General features: G+C 45.9%; 1 protein-coding gene across 1 annotated transcript in view; it reads right to left on the bottom strand.

Moving 5' to 3' along the window:
* Nucleotides 1–16,148, bottom strand: part of Tmem178b (transmembrane protein 178B) — a 375,806-nt gene that overhangs the window by 122,258 nt on the left and 237,400 nt on the right. The gene's annotated exons all lie outside the window — the stretch shown is intronic.

The following is a 16,148-nucleotide window of genomic DNA, read 5'->3' as shown; positions in this document are numbered from 1 at the left end:
AGAATGGATTAGAAGCTAGATCTTTGAAATGCTGTATGAAGAAGTCTGGTGATTGATGGGCTACAGGATCAGAGATTCTGGCTTGGGCCTTGCAGTCAGAGACCTGAGACCAGCGTCTCTACCTCTGTCACCAACACCAAATGGCGTCACCACTCTCTTGCCCTCAACGTTCTGACCTGCACAATAGCCAGCCTATTCTGTATTTTTGAATTTGCTACAACCCAAGCTGCCCTTACCTTTACAACAGGAAGCTGTTTTAGTTCATGCTCAAGGAGGTTTGAGAGTCAAAAACGCAAAAATCCTAGGCCCTGTCGAGCAAAAAGCTTCAGTGTCATCTCTAACGTGCAACTGGAAGGGGCACAGAAGCTGAAGAAAGTCCACCCATCCCATCTATGGTCCATGATGAGCTTGGTGCTGATCTGAGCTGCTGTTGGGATTAAAGATCCTGAACATCTGTCTAGCCTCCTATTCTGATGTTGCAAATGAGTCTAAGTGTAGACTGTGGATATGAGGTATACCGAACCATAGGCCCCTCTTGGGGGTGCTATCTCGTTTGGGAAAACTGCCAGTCAGAATCTCAGGACAAGTCTTAGGACACAGAGAGCTCTCTCAGATGCATCACCAGGGGCAGGGGTACACAGATGAATCAGGACCACATGCTCCAGTGATGTGGCTCAAGTCCAGGGCATCACCTCTTAAAGTATTGTCCCTGGATCAGCAGCATGATCATAGCCCAGGAGCTTGTTATAAAAAGCATATTCTTGGGTCTGGGCCCAGATCAATGAATCACAACCCTGGGGGTGGACCCTAGCATCTGTGCTTTCGAAAGCCCCTCAGGTCAGACTGCTACAGCTTAAGTTGGCAAATTGGAGCTTGAAGACGCACTTAAGAGGAGCAGCTAGACATGAACAATGAAAAACAAAATAATGACAGGAAGTTGGCATTCCGTCAGAACAGATATCAGGAAAACACAGCGTGAAGAGCCGACCAGCGGTGGGCAGAGTAGTCGATCAAGCTGAGAGAAACTGAAGGCTGACACACCATGAGATAGGTCAGAGTTTCACACCTCACTGATTGCAGAAATTCAAATAAAAAAAACCAAAACAGAATTGACTGAGTCGCGCCTCTGTGTGTGTGTATGTGTGTGTGTGTATGTGAGCGCACATTGGTGTGAGTGCATGTGTGTGTGTGTATGTGTGTGCAGACAGGTACATATGCATGTGTGTGTGCGTGTGTATGTTGTGCAGGCAGGTACATATGCATGTGTGCATGTGTATGTGTGTGTGTGTGTGTGTGTGTGTGTGTGTGTTGTGCAGGCAGGTACATATGCATGTGTGTGTGTGTGTGCATGCACATGAGCACGTGTATGCCTGTACATGGCTGTCCATTTGTGAGAAGAGTTTGTTTAAAGTGGCCGTTACGCTTGCTCGGGGACTTTTGTTTAAACTCACCCAAATAGATTCTTTGTCAACAATGGACAGACAATGAGCTGAACTGAGGGAGCCTCAGACATCATTCTGAGAGCTCTGCCCTCCTAGGTCAACAGGCAGAAGTAGGTTTGATTCTAACTATAAAATGAGCATTTTTAAGGCCTGTCCCTTGACAGTTCCCACTCAGAAGATCTGGAGGGTGGCCTCCATAACTAGAAAATTTTATATATGCATATTTAATAAGGGATTCCAACTCTGTCAGCTTAAGTGGTCCTGTTGAGAACTGGTCAATGATTCACTCATCCAACCACAGGAGATGGGAAAGGGAAAGACCTCTCACTTCTATTCAGTACTTACTTGCTTTTAAGTTGTGATTTGCTGTCATTTGCAAGTTTCCACTACAAGATATTAGAGAAGTCGAGACAAATTTGTGAAGAATTAAAAAAAAAAAACCACTGGAATCCCAAGAGTAGGGACTAGCCTAGGGTCGTGGTAGAATGCAACCAATGAAAGGCAAGCTTGGTGCAGGGTAGTGGTGGAGCACGCCTTTAATCCCAGCACTCAGGGGGCAGCAGAGGCAGGCAGATCGCTGTGAGGTCAAAGCCCAGCCCTGGTCTGCAAAGAAGCTAAAGGTTCCAGGATAGGCTTCCAAAGCTAACGGAGAACCCTGTCTCGAAAAACCGAGGAAGATAAGAAGAGGAAGAAGACTAATAAAGGTAGGAGAGGAGAGGAGGAAGGAGGTAGGAGATGAGCGGAAGAACAAACAAGAACAATAACAAGAAAGAACAATAAGAACAAAGAACAAGAAGAGAAAGAAAGAAAGAACAGAACAAGAGAAAAACGAAGAGAAGAAGAAGACAGAAGAAAGAAGAAGAAGAAGAAGAAGAGAGAGAGAGGAGAGAGGAAGGAAAGAAGGAAGGGAGAAAGAAAGAAAGAAAAAAAGAAAGAAAGAAAGAAAGAAAAAGATAAGAAAGAAAGAAAGAAAGAAAAGAAAGAAAGAAAAGCTTGCTGGGGTTTTTGTTTTTAATTTAAAAGAGGGCTATTCGAAACTCAGGCCCATCTTCCCTAAATCGGGTAACTGAAGGATCTGGACCACCACCAGGTCATTAGATATTAGAGTTTACAGACCATTAACGTCCTCTGTGCATCTTCTCAGCCTGCAGGCAGTTGGTCCTTGGGCATTAGAGGACATCATTCCAGTCAGAAGGCAGGCAGAAGTCAGACATGGGGGCTACTATCATTTAGGCAATTGAGAAAGGAGGGTTACTAAGAGTTCAAGGCCAGCCTGGGCTGTAAAACGAGTCCTAGGTCTGCCTACATCTCCTATGGAGAGACCCTCTGCCTCAGAAATTCAAGCAAACAAAATGGCAAACAGTCTACTGGGCCAGAGCTGGCCCTGAAGGTGAGATTGGTGATTGCATGCTCCCCTTAGAGAGAAACAAAGACGAGTATGCTACCTTTGGGCATGTGGGTAGACACTGTTTTCCTAAGAGGTGTGATGGGAAGAAATTAAAGAGGAAATCCTTAATTGGATTAAGCAGCTAGCAAGGGTGACAAGAGATATGCTAAAACCCTTGTCCGTTCCCCCCCACCCCGGGCTCCCCTCTCCACCCTGTAGTGACCTAGCAAACCACACATTTACTAAGGCACAGAGGCACAGTGTAGAGGAACGAAGGAAGAAAACTCCATTTTGTTTTGTTTTGTTTTTAAATCCTTAGATGTCATCTTACTCCTTCATTTTTGTGGCCTTTTGTCTCTGCCAGTTTCCATAGCAACAAAAACCAGCAAGTATTTTGCATCCTTCCCTTCAGCATGTGCAGATAACTCCAAATGGAGTCGAAAACAGCCCTGGGTTGAGGGAGACCCCAGCCTTCTCCTCTGAGCTTAGATGGGGCTGTCAGGAAGGGGCTCAGATCTCCAGGTTTTGGTCTCATGATATTTTTGGCTCTAAGCGTCACTGTTTGGAGCACGCCTTTGTTTCTCATCGGGGAGAAGGGAGCAGTAAATTCCATGTTTAGGGACATAGCTGAGAAGATACAGATACAGAAGGAATAAAATCCCAAACATAAGAACATCAAGTGATCTTGCAGAGCTAACATCCCATGCTACTCTAGGGGTCCCCAAGAGGGACAGAGGCTATTTCCTGAGAAGGTATCACTCTCTTAGAACATTTATCCAAGCCATCAATAACCTCAAACTCTTAGATACAATTCCATGTCAAGACACGCTGCTTGCTTTGAGTAAACATGTGTCTCAACTCTCACCTCCCAGAGTGGCTACTGATCTCCTTAGCTTTTCCCCCAGGTTCAGAGCTGCGTTGTTAACAGGCTGTAGTGCGGCCACAATTCGGCTCCATGCAGATGCAGGTGGCTCTAGGTTGAGACTAAGGCGAGCCTTCACCCCCTTTCCAGTCATTAATCTTTATTATGTACCATGCTGTCAGTACATTATACAAACCAAATTATAACAACAGGATTAATAGACAAGATTTCTAGACCAAGCTGCTAAAAGAAATAAATATATTTCAGGGAGATGAGTATATGTGTTAGTTTTCTATTGTTGCTGTGATTCAATACTCGCAAATCTATAATCTGAAATAACACAATTTATTAACGTACAGTTTCCTAGGTATCAATTGTTCCAACAGGGTTTTACTGGGCCCACGTTAAAATGTCAAAGTGGTGGCAGGCTGGGTCCCCTTAAGAGTCTCTGTCTGGTTTTTTGCCTTGTTTTAGCTCCAGGAAGCAGTTTATATTCCCTTCTTCCATCCTCAAAGACACAGTGGAGCATCTTGAAGTTTCTCTTAATCACATCTGTGAAGGCCTTCAGCTGTTAGGCACATGCTCAGGTTCCAGGTATTAAGACATAAAAACAAAGAAAGAGCTAATATTCTTTTTTAACCACAAGACCCCTTTATTCCTCTCAACAAATTACACCTAATGCTAATTATGTTTCAATTTGGTCCTGGTCTAAATCCAGTATAAAATAATCTTTTCCAACTTGCCCTAAATCCTACTGACAGTCAAATGTGCCGTTCTTTGGCTTCTGGCCAGGCTGACAGCAAATGTTTTGCAAGTGTTGTCCAGCACGAGTCTGTCCACTCAAATGGCAGCCTGCAGCTGGGCAGTTTCTCCTTGATGTTCTCCCCATGCCTCTGTCGGCCATGATCCCAGACAGGTGCACAGAGATGGGAACGCTTTGAAGACAGGGTAAGAAATTACCACGGTGCTCAGGATTTCTCTCCTCAAGCACAAGAACACCTTGCTTTCTCATCTGTTTTTACATCTGAACATGCCACATTTTGAACTCCCTATGTTTTTCATCTCTTTTGCACACTGTCAACCCCTTTATTAGATCTTGCTCAAGCATAGTCTTGGTTTCTCTGGCCTTCTGCATAGCCAGACTTCCGAAATCTGAACTTAGTGCAGCAGCTGGGAAGCTGTTCCTGGTACCTTTCCCATCCTGTCTGTGTGAGCTAGCTACAGTTTAAATGTTCCAGCCCTGGCTTCACACACACACACACACACACACACACACACACACACACACACACAGAGAGAGAGAGAGAGAGAGAGAGAGAGAGAGTCAGTCTGTACTGGATAGTTTTTTATGTCAACTTGACACAAGTGAGGGGGTCATGGGGGGAAGAAAGACTCTTAATCAAGAAAATTCCTTCATTTGGGTGAACCACAGGCAAGTTTATAGGGTGTTTTCTTGGTTGAGGATTGACTTAAGAGGGCCCAGTTCACTGTGGACTGTGCCACTCCAGGGCACAGGCTTGGGGTCCTGGGTGCTCTAAGAAAGCAGACCGAGCCATTCATGATGGGCGAGCAGTAGGTAGCACTTCTCCATGACTTCTGTATTTGCTCCTGTCTACAGGTTCCCGCCTTGACTGCCTTTGATGATGGACTGTGAGGTAGAACTATATGTTGAAATAAATTCGTTCCTTCCCAAGTTGATTTTGGACACACACACACACACACACACACACACACACACACACCTTTCAACACCTTCCGTGGAAAGCCTCACATTTCTGAAATTTTTTTTAAAGTGCCATTTTTAAATGGTAGCTCCAGCTTCTGGTCGGAGGTAGCTCCTTACTGTGGTTTGAGAACGGGAGGAGAAATCTATCCAGAGCAAACACTTTTCCAAGGCCCCCTTTTCTGATATTGGAAATAAGCTGACTTTTTACAGAGCCATGCCATCACTGAATGGCCTGCAGTGCTTCTGACAGCCATGAGAGGTGGAAGGATGGAGCCAACTCTCATCACCTCCAGCACACACCATCTTCCGTACAACCACATGGCCCAGTCACCGGCCACTGGGAGATTTCAACCACTGTTTTCCCGCAGCTTCTTAGGACATCAAATGTCATAAACTCACTCACCAGGCTAAGCAGTCCAGACATGACAGGCAGAACGGGACTGATGCCTGCAACCACTCAGCCGGAACTTTTCTTCCTTTTGTTCTAAACAGGGTAAAAAAAAGAGACATCACCCTGTCTTCCTTTCTACTTCCTTTCTATCCAATGTCAAGTAGAAGTTCACACTCTGGGGCCCTAGATGCTTTCATCGCTAACCATCTTAATGCGATGTTTCTGGCCAGAATAAGTGTGCTTACTACTTGAACCTCAAAGATTATTTGTATGTGCCTCTTTGATTCCCAGGGAAGAAAACAAATTTGAGCATGAATAAAAGAAAAGGTTGAGAGAAAGTTTGATTATATAATTATATTTTCATTATAAATATACATTATATGATTATATCAGGGAGAACCTAATTTACATTAAGGTTCTTAATATAAATTAGGTTCTCCCTGATACAAGCAATTTTAAACAAAATGGACTTACTGGTGAAGGTTTAACAGCATTATAACCAAAATTGTATTGTCTTTCTCCCAGGGAATGCAGGGACAGCCCAAAGACTGAGAAACTAGGTGTGAGAGACATGATCTGAGTGGTGTGGGAAGAGAAGCAAGAGGAAGAGCCTCCAATGATGTCACATGACCTAGAGCAAGGCCAGCCAGACCCAGTGAGCCTTACTCAGTAACAGCGACTCTCCAAGTCTGCCTATAGCAAGAGACAATTCCTCTTTTTCAGCTGAAGAGACCGTCAAACATTTTAAATTACAACTGTCAGTAGTGAGACGACGTTTCATCATGTGAAATGATCTAAGGCTGTAAAGCATAAAGCCTTCTTTAAACAGCCAGGGAACGGCTCCCTGCAGAGAGCTAAACCTCAAGCACAGAGCAGGCTCCCTTCTCCCAGAGACAGTGGGAGGAAAGGCAGCAAGTTTTCACCAGCACAAAGAGACAGAAAGAGAGAGAGAAATTGGTTTTGAAACAAGTCCACACACAGAGAGAGGGGAGACATGTACTATATACACACATACTCCCCACATACACAGACACAGAGAAGGGTAATACATGTATCATACACATAGGCACAGAGAGAGAGGAGACATATCACATATATGCACACTCTACATATACATACAATGCACACACCATAAACATAGAAAGAGAGAAAAAGAGAGAGCACATAAGCACACATACCACACAGAAAGAAGTATGTGCCATACTAAACAGACACTGCACACATGCACACACACAAATCTCACAAACACATATCATGCACCCCCCCCCCCCCCCCACACACACACACGAAGGTAGCACTTTTCTCTCCAATTTACCTAGGATGCTCATGTAAAATGCCAAGACTGCTTGGCACGGCCATGAACCTACTACACACACTTCAGAATACAGACAAGACTTTGTCCTGCGGTGCTAATGGGGGAGAGGTGAGGTGACTAGAGGTTTAAAGAGGGAAATCAGCAACTCCTAGCTATGTGTTGCGTTACCACTGCATTCACGAGCATCTATCGCCAGATGGAAGTTACTAATGAGCAGCAAAACTGTCTATCTATGGGTTCCTTTCTTTTGCTCTTCCATAACCACTGAAGGTGCAAATATGCCACCAATCGGCAAAGCACAGGAAAGCAGGAAGAAAGAGGGAGGGGAGACCAATGACCTGCCTCAGTGCATGCCAGGTCCGTGGTCATGCTAAGACCACTGGGGATAATTAAGAAGATAAGGGATGGGATCTTCCAGGCACATGGGAAAGAGGATAAAGTTCAGCTTCGGGCACTGATTTTTGTGACTTCAGGCTGATTCTGGACCATCTGTGCCTGTTTGGAGTTCCTTCTGTCCCATAGCCCAGCTGTCAGGAGTTTCCAAATGACAAGAGGCCCCTGGATGCCAGGTCCCGAGGCAATGCCATGCATGCTTCAGTCCAAAGGGTTCTGGATAGTTTTGAGCACCAAGATGGTCTTTTTTCTCCATCGTTCCCTCTGCCTTAACCCTGGGAAGCTTAGAAGAACAAATCAAGATGCAGAAGGAAGGAACGTTGCTAACTCCATACATGTTTGTTGAGCCCTGTCCTGTTCCAGCATGCGTTGTACACACTAGGATCATAACCATGGAGACTGAGAGGGATGTCGACCATGGACTTCAGCTCGGACTTCAGGGATGAAGCACTCGTGGAGTCTCTCAGCTATTCTTCATGGCTTCCTTGTAGGGACCTGTCTATTAGGACACAACCAAAAACACAAAAAAGACCCAGTTCCATCTGCAGGGAAGAGGCAGGAAGTGGAGCAGCCATGGGTCCTGGCCACAGAGGTAGGGCTGATGGAGTATAATAGTGACCTCAGTATACAAACTGTGAACTTTTGAAGCGAGGACAGAACTTAAAGTTAGGTCAGGACCATCTACCCCTTAACAGAGCCATTTGTCCCCTCCAGGTGGGTCAGACCTAGGTAGTCTGCTGACACCAATTCCCCGCCCGTGTGTGGGACTCCATATGGGCCACCCAGAATATCAACCGTGTTCATACAGCTTGGACAAGTATCACCTAGACAGTACAAGCCAAGCAATGTAGGCCACGGTTTTGCTATTGATTCAGCAGCCCTGGAAGAAACTGCAGGCACTTCAGCTGGTTTGGCTTCCTCCCCCTATTAGGACCTGCCCTGGACTGAGAACCAGTTTCCCAATCTTTACCAGCTGTCTGGCAGCCTGCCGCAGATCAATAAGTCTTCTTCAGAGTTCCAACTTGCAAAAATATTTACCGTACATAATTTAATAGGCCCCTCTCCTGGATGAGGAGCTGACACCTTTAATTACCTGCATCAAGTGCTCTCCTATAGAGCCTGGTGTGCACGGGCCTCCAAATGCCAAGCACAAGCACTTCCTAGGGCTTTGTCACTGATGTGGAAGGAAAAGAAGGCTCCGTGGGACGGTGACCTCCGGGCAGAGGGGGGTATAAGGGAGGCAAGGACAGCCATAGGTATCCTAATGGCTTTCTATCCTGGGGAAACTCCCTACCCCCACTCCCGCCTTATTGTTTTCTTCTACTCCCCCCTAGATCATCACATACTCAAATAAAGGCCTATTGCTTTTCTATAAGCTATTCTCCAGGACTTTTGAACTTTGCCTATGGTGGATGATCCCTAAGATTCATCCACACACACAATGAGAGCCACTAGCAAGAGCCATACCTCCTGTGTGTCAGACAGGTCCCAGCCTCTCAATATACTCACTCTACTTCTGAGCTGTGAGGACATGATAATACACCTATTTTTCAGATGAGAAAATCAAGGTTCTAAGATGCGTGTGACTTATCCAGGGTCACATATCCCCCAGGTTTACATGCCTGAATCCTCATTCCCTGATGGGGCTGGGTGGGGAGGCTGTGGAACCTTTTGAACATGGGGCTTAATTGGCAGACACAGAGCTGCAGGGTGTGGGGCCAGAGGTTGTAACCTGCCTGGTCCCATCCCAAGGTTTCTTCTTGCTTATCCGCCAATATGTAATAGGTCATACAACCAATTCCTACCACTATGGATGGAGACCTGGCTTCCATGCCTTTGTTGCCTTGAAACCATGAGCTAGAACAGCTCCTTCTTCTCTTAGTGGCCCCTGTTGGACATTCCGTAACAATTATTAATTAGTACTGGTCTCTTGTGAGTATCAGCTTGAGTGAAGGCCTGTTCTGTACCTCCTGTTCATTCTGAAGAATGAACTTCCGGGGAGCTACAGGAATCCATCCCTAGTGTCTATCCCATGGCCCTGTGGGGTGAGACTGAGAATGTAGGATGGTTTAGGAGTCTTCCCAGGCCTCCTCCCCATGTACTTAGTTCTCTCTCCAGTACTGTCTTTCTGGAAGCCTGAGGGGACTTCTGTCCAGCACATTGATGAATGTCTCTTTCCACATCTAACTACAGCCCATTCTGGTGAGTGTGCACCATCTCCGTAGCTGCCTCTCCAGCACCGTTCACCCTTTCTGCCCTGTCCAGCACGATCGTGAGGCCACGGCGTAGGAACATTTCTCTCAACTGATAATTAACTTCTGTTGGCATCTCAGACGAAAAGCAATCCCCTCGCAATCCTGCTCTGCATAGCACCTAAAAATTTGTGGGTGTACAACAAATATTCCACTCCTCACAATCCCCACACTTGCTAATGATTGTGTGGGCACATTTGGTTTCATCTGAAGAAAAGCCAAATAAAACCAGGAAGGGAATTATGATCCCAAAGTAGCTGTACTTGGCTATGACAAAAGGCTGAGACTCGGGAAGCAGGGAGGGTGGAAAATGGAAACCTTAAAACCTACGCGAATCACGAGTAATCCCAGACTGGCCAAGTCCTGCCATCTAATATTCGATTAAGCCACAGGGACGCTCATGTCTAACACTGTTTGCAATAGCATACAATCGCATAGCTGGATATTTAACTGGAAAGCCGCAGGGATATGGGATGGAGGAAAATGTGTGAAGTCTCCTCTAACAGCTGCTGACCTATAGGAAACAGAAAAGCAAGCAAGTAGACAGCCTATGAAGGTAAAGAAGCTCGCACATTTTCTAAAATTCAATTCCAAGTGGATGGGGACTACTGTTCACCCACGCATTCTTGGTGTGCAGAAGAAGCATGCATGAGAGGAAAGGGGGGAAGAGAGCAGCGAGACACGTGAGCCCTTAAAATGCCAGATGGGCTAGTCAATACAGAGCTGAATCAGCACGCAGGACATGGTGCCAAGGGATACGCCGAGGAGCCCTGACACTGTACATTCTGCAGATGAGATGAGCAAGGGGTGTGGCTTTGTGAAGAAGGATGCAGCTGCGGGGGGTTGGGGGGTAACAACATGATCTGCGTTTCACACTCCTAACCACTGGCCAAATTCAACTGTTAACACGCCTGCCCACATGCCCGTGCTCTCAACAATCCGAAAACGCTGTTTAGAAGAAATGCTTGAAAACCTTCATGGACATTTGTGTGACATCTCCACCTCTCCAGATAGATGATGCTTCTTTGAGAGGAAGCTGTGTAGCTGGCACTTTACCATTTTCCTAGCCCCCTTCTCAGCTTTAAAAATATAATATATAGTTTGGTAATTAGAAGAATAAACTTAAAAATATTCGGAAGATGAGGTGAGCATTGAACATCTAAACCTCGTATTAACAAACAAAACCCCATGGGGGATTTGCAAGAAGGGTTTAGATTTTGGTACTCAACACTCATCACTCAGACAGGCCACACATTGGAATGATGTGTCTGAAGCTGAGAGCTGTATTCATTGGAAGCCAAGCAAGGTGGCCATGCTCCTGCCCCCTGGAAGGGCACCGATAAGTATCCTGAGAACACGAGGTAAAGCTGAGCCAGAGGACACAGGAAGGGAGAAGAGGAAATGAGGAGGTCCTGAATGACAACACACATGAGTTAACCTAGAGAAATGACCTGAAACTGTGTTCATCAAATACCAATGATTTCCTTGACCTCTTCCCACTTCCAAATACCTCTACCTATTTCTCTCCTCTGCTGGCAGCAGAGTTTTTCCTTGTAGTCACTATAGCCAATGTCTCATCTGCTTCCTCCCGACACCAACACATTCACGTCTTTGTTTCCTCCACTTCCCCAAAACCATTCTTATCAAACTTACCCCTACATTTGGACCACTGAGCTGCCAGGAACTCGGCCGGCTCTTTCTTTTTATGTCCCCATCCACATCGTCCATCACTTTTGCATGTTAAACTGCTTCATTCACATGGTTCCAAGCAGCACACTGCTGGGTTTTCCTGCTGACTCCCAGGCCAGTGTTTCCATCTGCTTGGCTGCTCTCTCCTCGTTCCCTTGACCTCTTAGCACTGATGTGCCCCAGGACTCTGTGCGATCTCATCTTTTCTACTTACATTTGCTCCCTTGGTGATAGCCTCTACTCTGTGGTCTTAAAACCCAGCTGCATGTCAGAGACTCCCAAATTTATACCTCTAGTCTCTGCCTCACATTGAACACACTCACATTCCTCTTGCCCGCTTACTGTCTCCACTAGGATATCTGACAGACATCCCAGACTTAGCACACTCAGCCCTTCCACTATAAATCCAGTCTGTACCACTGTCCTCATCTCAATGGATGTGGCCTTGGAGTCAGCCTCAGCGGTTCGTTCACACCTCCCACCTAGTGTGGGAGCCAATCGTATTGGCTGAATCTTCTAGCTAAAAGCAGAATCTCACCAGCCCTGGAAAACTCCATCACTCTTTTCCTAGTCAAGGCCTGCCATCCTTTTCCCGATGAATGCAATGGCTCCTCCTTCTGGCTCTGGTCCGTAATCAGATAGCGGCCTTGGGTCATCCTATGAAGCCATAAGTCATTCTTTCTTTCAAACCAACCCTCTTATGGTTCCCCATTGGAGACGTTCCCTCAAAACCACCCATTTCTTTCTATATGCACTTTGCTTCATTTCTTCCTTCCTCACTCTATCAAGACTACCCCCTCACACGCACATTCCCACCTCACTCTCCATCCAACATCCAATGTGATCTTTCTGAAAACAAAAATACAATCATGTTTCTATCAAATCTAAAGGCTGCCTGTAGGGTCTAAGCTCCCTCCCTGGCTTTCTTGGGGAGCTCAGTCCGCCTTCCCACCCTGTGCAGTGAAGGCCACATGCATCTCACTAGCAGCAGCCCTAGTGAGCGCCGTCAGCAAGCGCTGACTCTATGTGTATTCTACTTGTCTGTCTGGCGATGCTTTCTGCTGAGTTTCCCTGTCTGGGTGAATCTGCTCTCTCCACACAGTGTTTTAAGCTCTCATGGGCTGGGATCATACATCCCCTCTCTTGTCCTCTGTTCCTTTACCAGCTCCCTGATTAAGGCAGCTCACTTGATGCTTGTCGGATTAATGGGCCAGAACAGACTGTGCAACTCGTATAAAGGATACTTGCCAAGGGTTTCTGGGCCACGAGTTGATTTTCTTCCACTAACACATCTACAGTGGCTATAATAAAATATGCTGTAAATGGTTGATGGCTGATATATTTAATCCAACTGGCTTTTCAATCCCTTTGGGAAAGAGCACCAAGGGGGAAAAAAAGACTTTACTTGAATGTGCCGTGATGTCAGAAAAGGTTCATCCCTGGAATAAGAATAAAGGGCAGTGCCGCTGGCTTGACAAGGGTGATAATTTGATACGATGCTTCAATAGCAGATCTTGTGATTCATAGATGCTTCTGTGTGGTAAGAGGAAGAATTGGTAATGATAATGTAACCAGGTAACCATGGGCCAGGCTCTTGTTTTTGTCCTCCATGGGTGGGTGCCTGAGGTTCTGTCCAGAGAGACACTGCTATCACCAGCATCCTGGGAGGGGTGATGAAGAGTAGATATGGGGTGCTCTCACTTCACTCACTGATCATGGTACATTTGAATAATACTTTATGAAACTTCTCGGTAGATATCAAATCGAACTGTCTGAAGGAGAGTGGTATATAGTTCCCACCGCAAAGAATTTTTATTCAATGTCAATGCCTCAAAAAATCTTTCTGCCTTCTCATTTCAAGGGCACAAGGGATAGAAACTCTAAGACAAAGATTTGGAGGTAACATGTTACGTACAGAAGACTGATCTGGGGCAGAGCATGGCATATCAGAGTGGCATGCAAGCCTCACGTTGTGATTCTATTAATCAGCTGCCTACAGCACTAGACACAGAACCTCTCTAAACACCATGCGTGCAAAGAAGGAGATGGAAGATTATAGTCTGGCCTCCAAAGCCCTTGGCAGGCCAATGAGCTTAGACTTCTTATAGCATCTTTACCCTGGATCACTGAACCTGGAGATGGCCAATGGCAGGGGCCAAGCTCTTGGGCCCATGTCAAAGAAGACTGAGGACAACATTCCACCTCTTCTCCTGAGTAGACCACAGCAGAATTCAGCAGAGGATGAAGCCAGACCAGTCTAGAGACAAGAATGTGAGGATACACACACACTCAGGCACGACTCTCTTCTGGTTCCTGCATTAGAGCCAGAGAACCCAAAGGAACTGATCACATTTCTAACGGTTCAGGTGTCTTGTCTCAGGCCAGAGCCTTTCCTGTCACCTTCTCTAGTTTCTATGGATTTGAAACTCCTTAGCCCCCAAGCTTCCAGCCTCCCCAGGAGGAAGAGAAAGAAGCCAATTTGTCTCTCTTCTTATTAGAAGAGGCCGAGTCTCACAGTTCTTTCTAATATTCCTCTAACAACAACAAAAAAGTAGTAGATGTAAGATCCCACTAGAGCAAAATTTGGAACAAAAACAACAACAAAAACCCTTAGCTGGAATTCCTCTCCACCACACCAGTCATGGTGCCTGTACCTCCACAGGAAATATGGTGCCCAGAGAAGAGATCCATAGTGTACCTGCTAGCACAAAAAGGACCCCAATCTTCCCTTCCCTTCCTGGGAAAGGGAAATTGGTATGCAATTTAAGGTCTTAGAACACACTTTTGGATGATGTGCGGTCCAATAGGGACACAAGGCTATCTTTCTACTTGCACCTAGTCATCCTTAAAGGGTTCAGTGTTCTAGGAAGGTTGGCTGTAGGTCTGCGGTAGAAAGCCCTTCAAGTCTGTGCCTGAAACCCATGAGGAAGCCGAGGATGGCTCAGCTCAATGCCTCTCCAACGCATTAGCTCCTCTCCCTCAGAGTTCTGGTTAAATTACTCATGCTTTATAGCATATGGGTGTGGTGCTGGTTCAGGAATCACCTTAACTAGCAGCATTCCGGATCCACTGTTTTCATAGTTTAGGATGAATGGGCGTCATTAGGGAAAGATGGCATGACGTAAGTTGAGCCACCCGGGTTTACAGATCACATCTCACACATCCTATGCCGGTTTTACTTTGCCTCCACCTCGCTTCTTGGAAATGCATTAGAGATACTGAGAAATAAAGCCCTAGAATCTTTAGTAGTGATATATAAAAAAGCCTAATATCATTCCTGAAAAACACTGAGGCGATCCTGGGGGATACTGAGAATCTTACAATGTCCTTCTAGCACGATGCACTAATCATGAGACATCAGAAGGGAAGGTGCTGCTGGGAAGGTGTTGGTGGGGGTACAGGGCACTATATCACTACCAACATCTGAATAAAGTCCACACTACTCCCTTTAGAAGAGTACAGCATGTCTCCCAAAATGGTGATCTCATGGCAAACCGCAAACCCTACCTACCTCAACCCAGGGTTACACTAAGACCACCTGGAAGAGGCTACATCCAAAGGACAAGCTCCTCAGAGATGATGGCACTGTTTAGGGTGAACAGCATTGAATACAATTTGGTTTGGAAACAGAGGTCAGTGAGCTCCCAGGAGAGCAGGAATCATCTCTGGGTTATGCACACCTTCCTAAGGAAAGCAGGCTGGCTGCTGGCATCACCAGCATCGTTCTCTGGTAGTTACTGAAAGCACCTGAGATACTTAGGAGAAACCCATATTCCATCTTTTACAAGGCCAGCTGCCAGAAGTAGGCAGGAGACAACCAACGAGGATGGAGCTCTTATCCACATATGCTCACCTGCCCGCCTCCAGCTTGCAGAAGAGAAAAAGAGAGTCACAAAATTGTACAGCAAATAAATGTATCTCTTCCCTCTCCTTCCCCTTCCACTCCCCTCCGCCCAGCATTTCCTCATTGGGATCAACGTTGGGAATCGTACAGAAATGTTAGGGGACACACCCAAACTGTAACATGCATCTTATCTTTTTTCCTCTGTAAAAGAGATTAGATTGCAACATATATTTGTCAAAATCTGTAAGATGCCCAACACCAAGAGTGAACCTCACAGTAAGCTATAAACTCTGAGTGCCAACTCGATGCCAATGAAGGTCTATTTGTTTTAACCAACGTCCTGCTGCTGTGATGCTAGTAGAAGGGGAGGCTGTGCATGTGTCGGCGTGGTGGGCATACAGAAACCCTAGGTATAGTTCTGCTGTGAACCTAATACTACTCTAAAAATAAGGTTCATGACCTGAGGAAATGACCCGGTAGATAAAGTGCTTGCTGCACAAATATGGGATCCAAGTTGTTTGTCTCTCAAGTAAAAGCTGAATGACCATTGTTCCACAAAGTGCTACTGGATGGAGCTACTTCGGAACTGGGACCCACAGGCTTAGTCTGTCAGTAAAGGGTCAGGTAGTAGATTCTTCAAGCTTTGAGGTCCAAACCACTTCTGCTATACCCAGTTGACTCTGCTGTTGTGTGCAAGCAACCGTGGGCTATATGGATATGAATGGGCATGGTTGTGTCCAGATGCAACGGTTTATATAAACAGCATGTGATTTGTAAGTCGCAGTTGCAGAGCCCTGGTTTAGAGACAGTATTCCTCATCTAAGGACAACTGAGTTCCAAAAGGCCT

This window comes from Arvicola amphibius, chromosome 2 (genome assembly GCF_903992535.2).
Source record: "Arvicola amphibius chromosome 2, mArvAmp1.2, whole genome shotgun sequence".
NCBI lineage: Eukaryota > Metazoa > Chordata > Mammalia > Rodentia > Cricetidae > Arvicola > Arvicola amphibius.
This window is presented reverse-complemented; position numbering and strand designations above follow the sequence as displayed.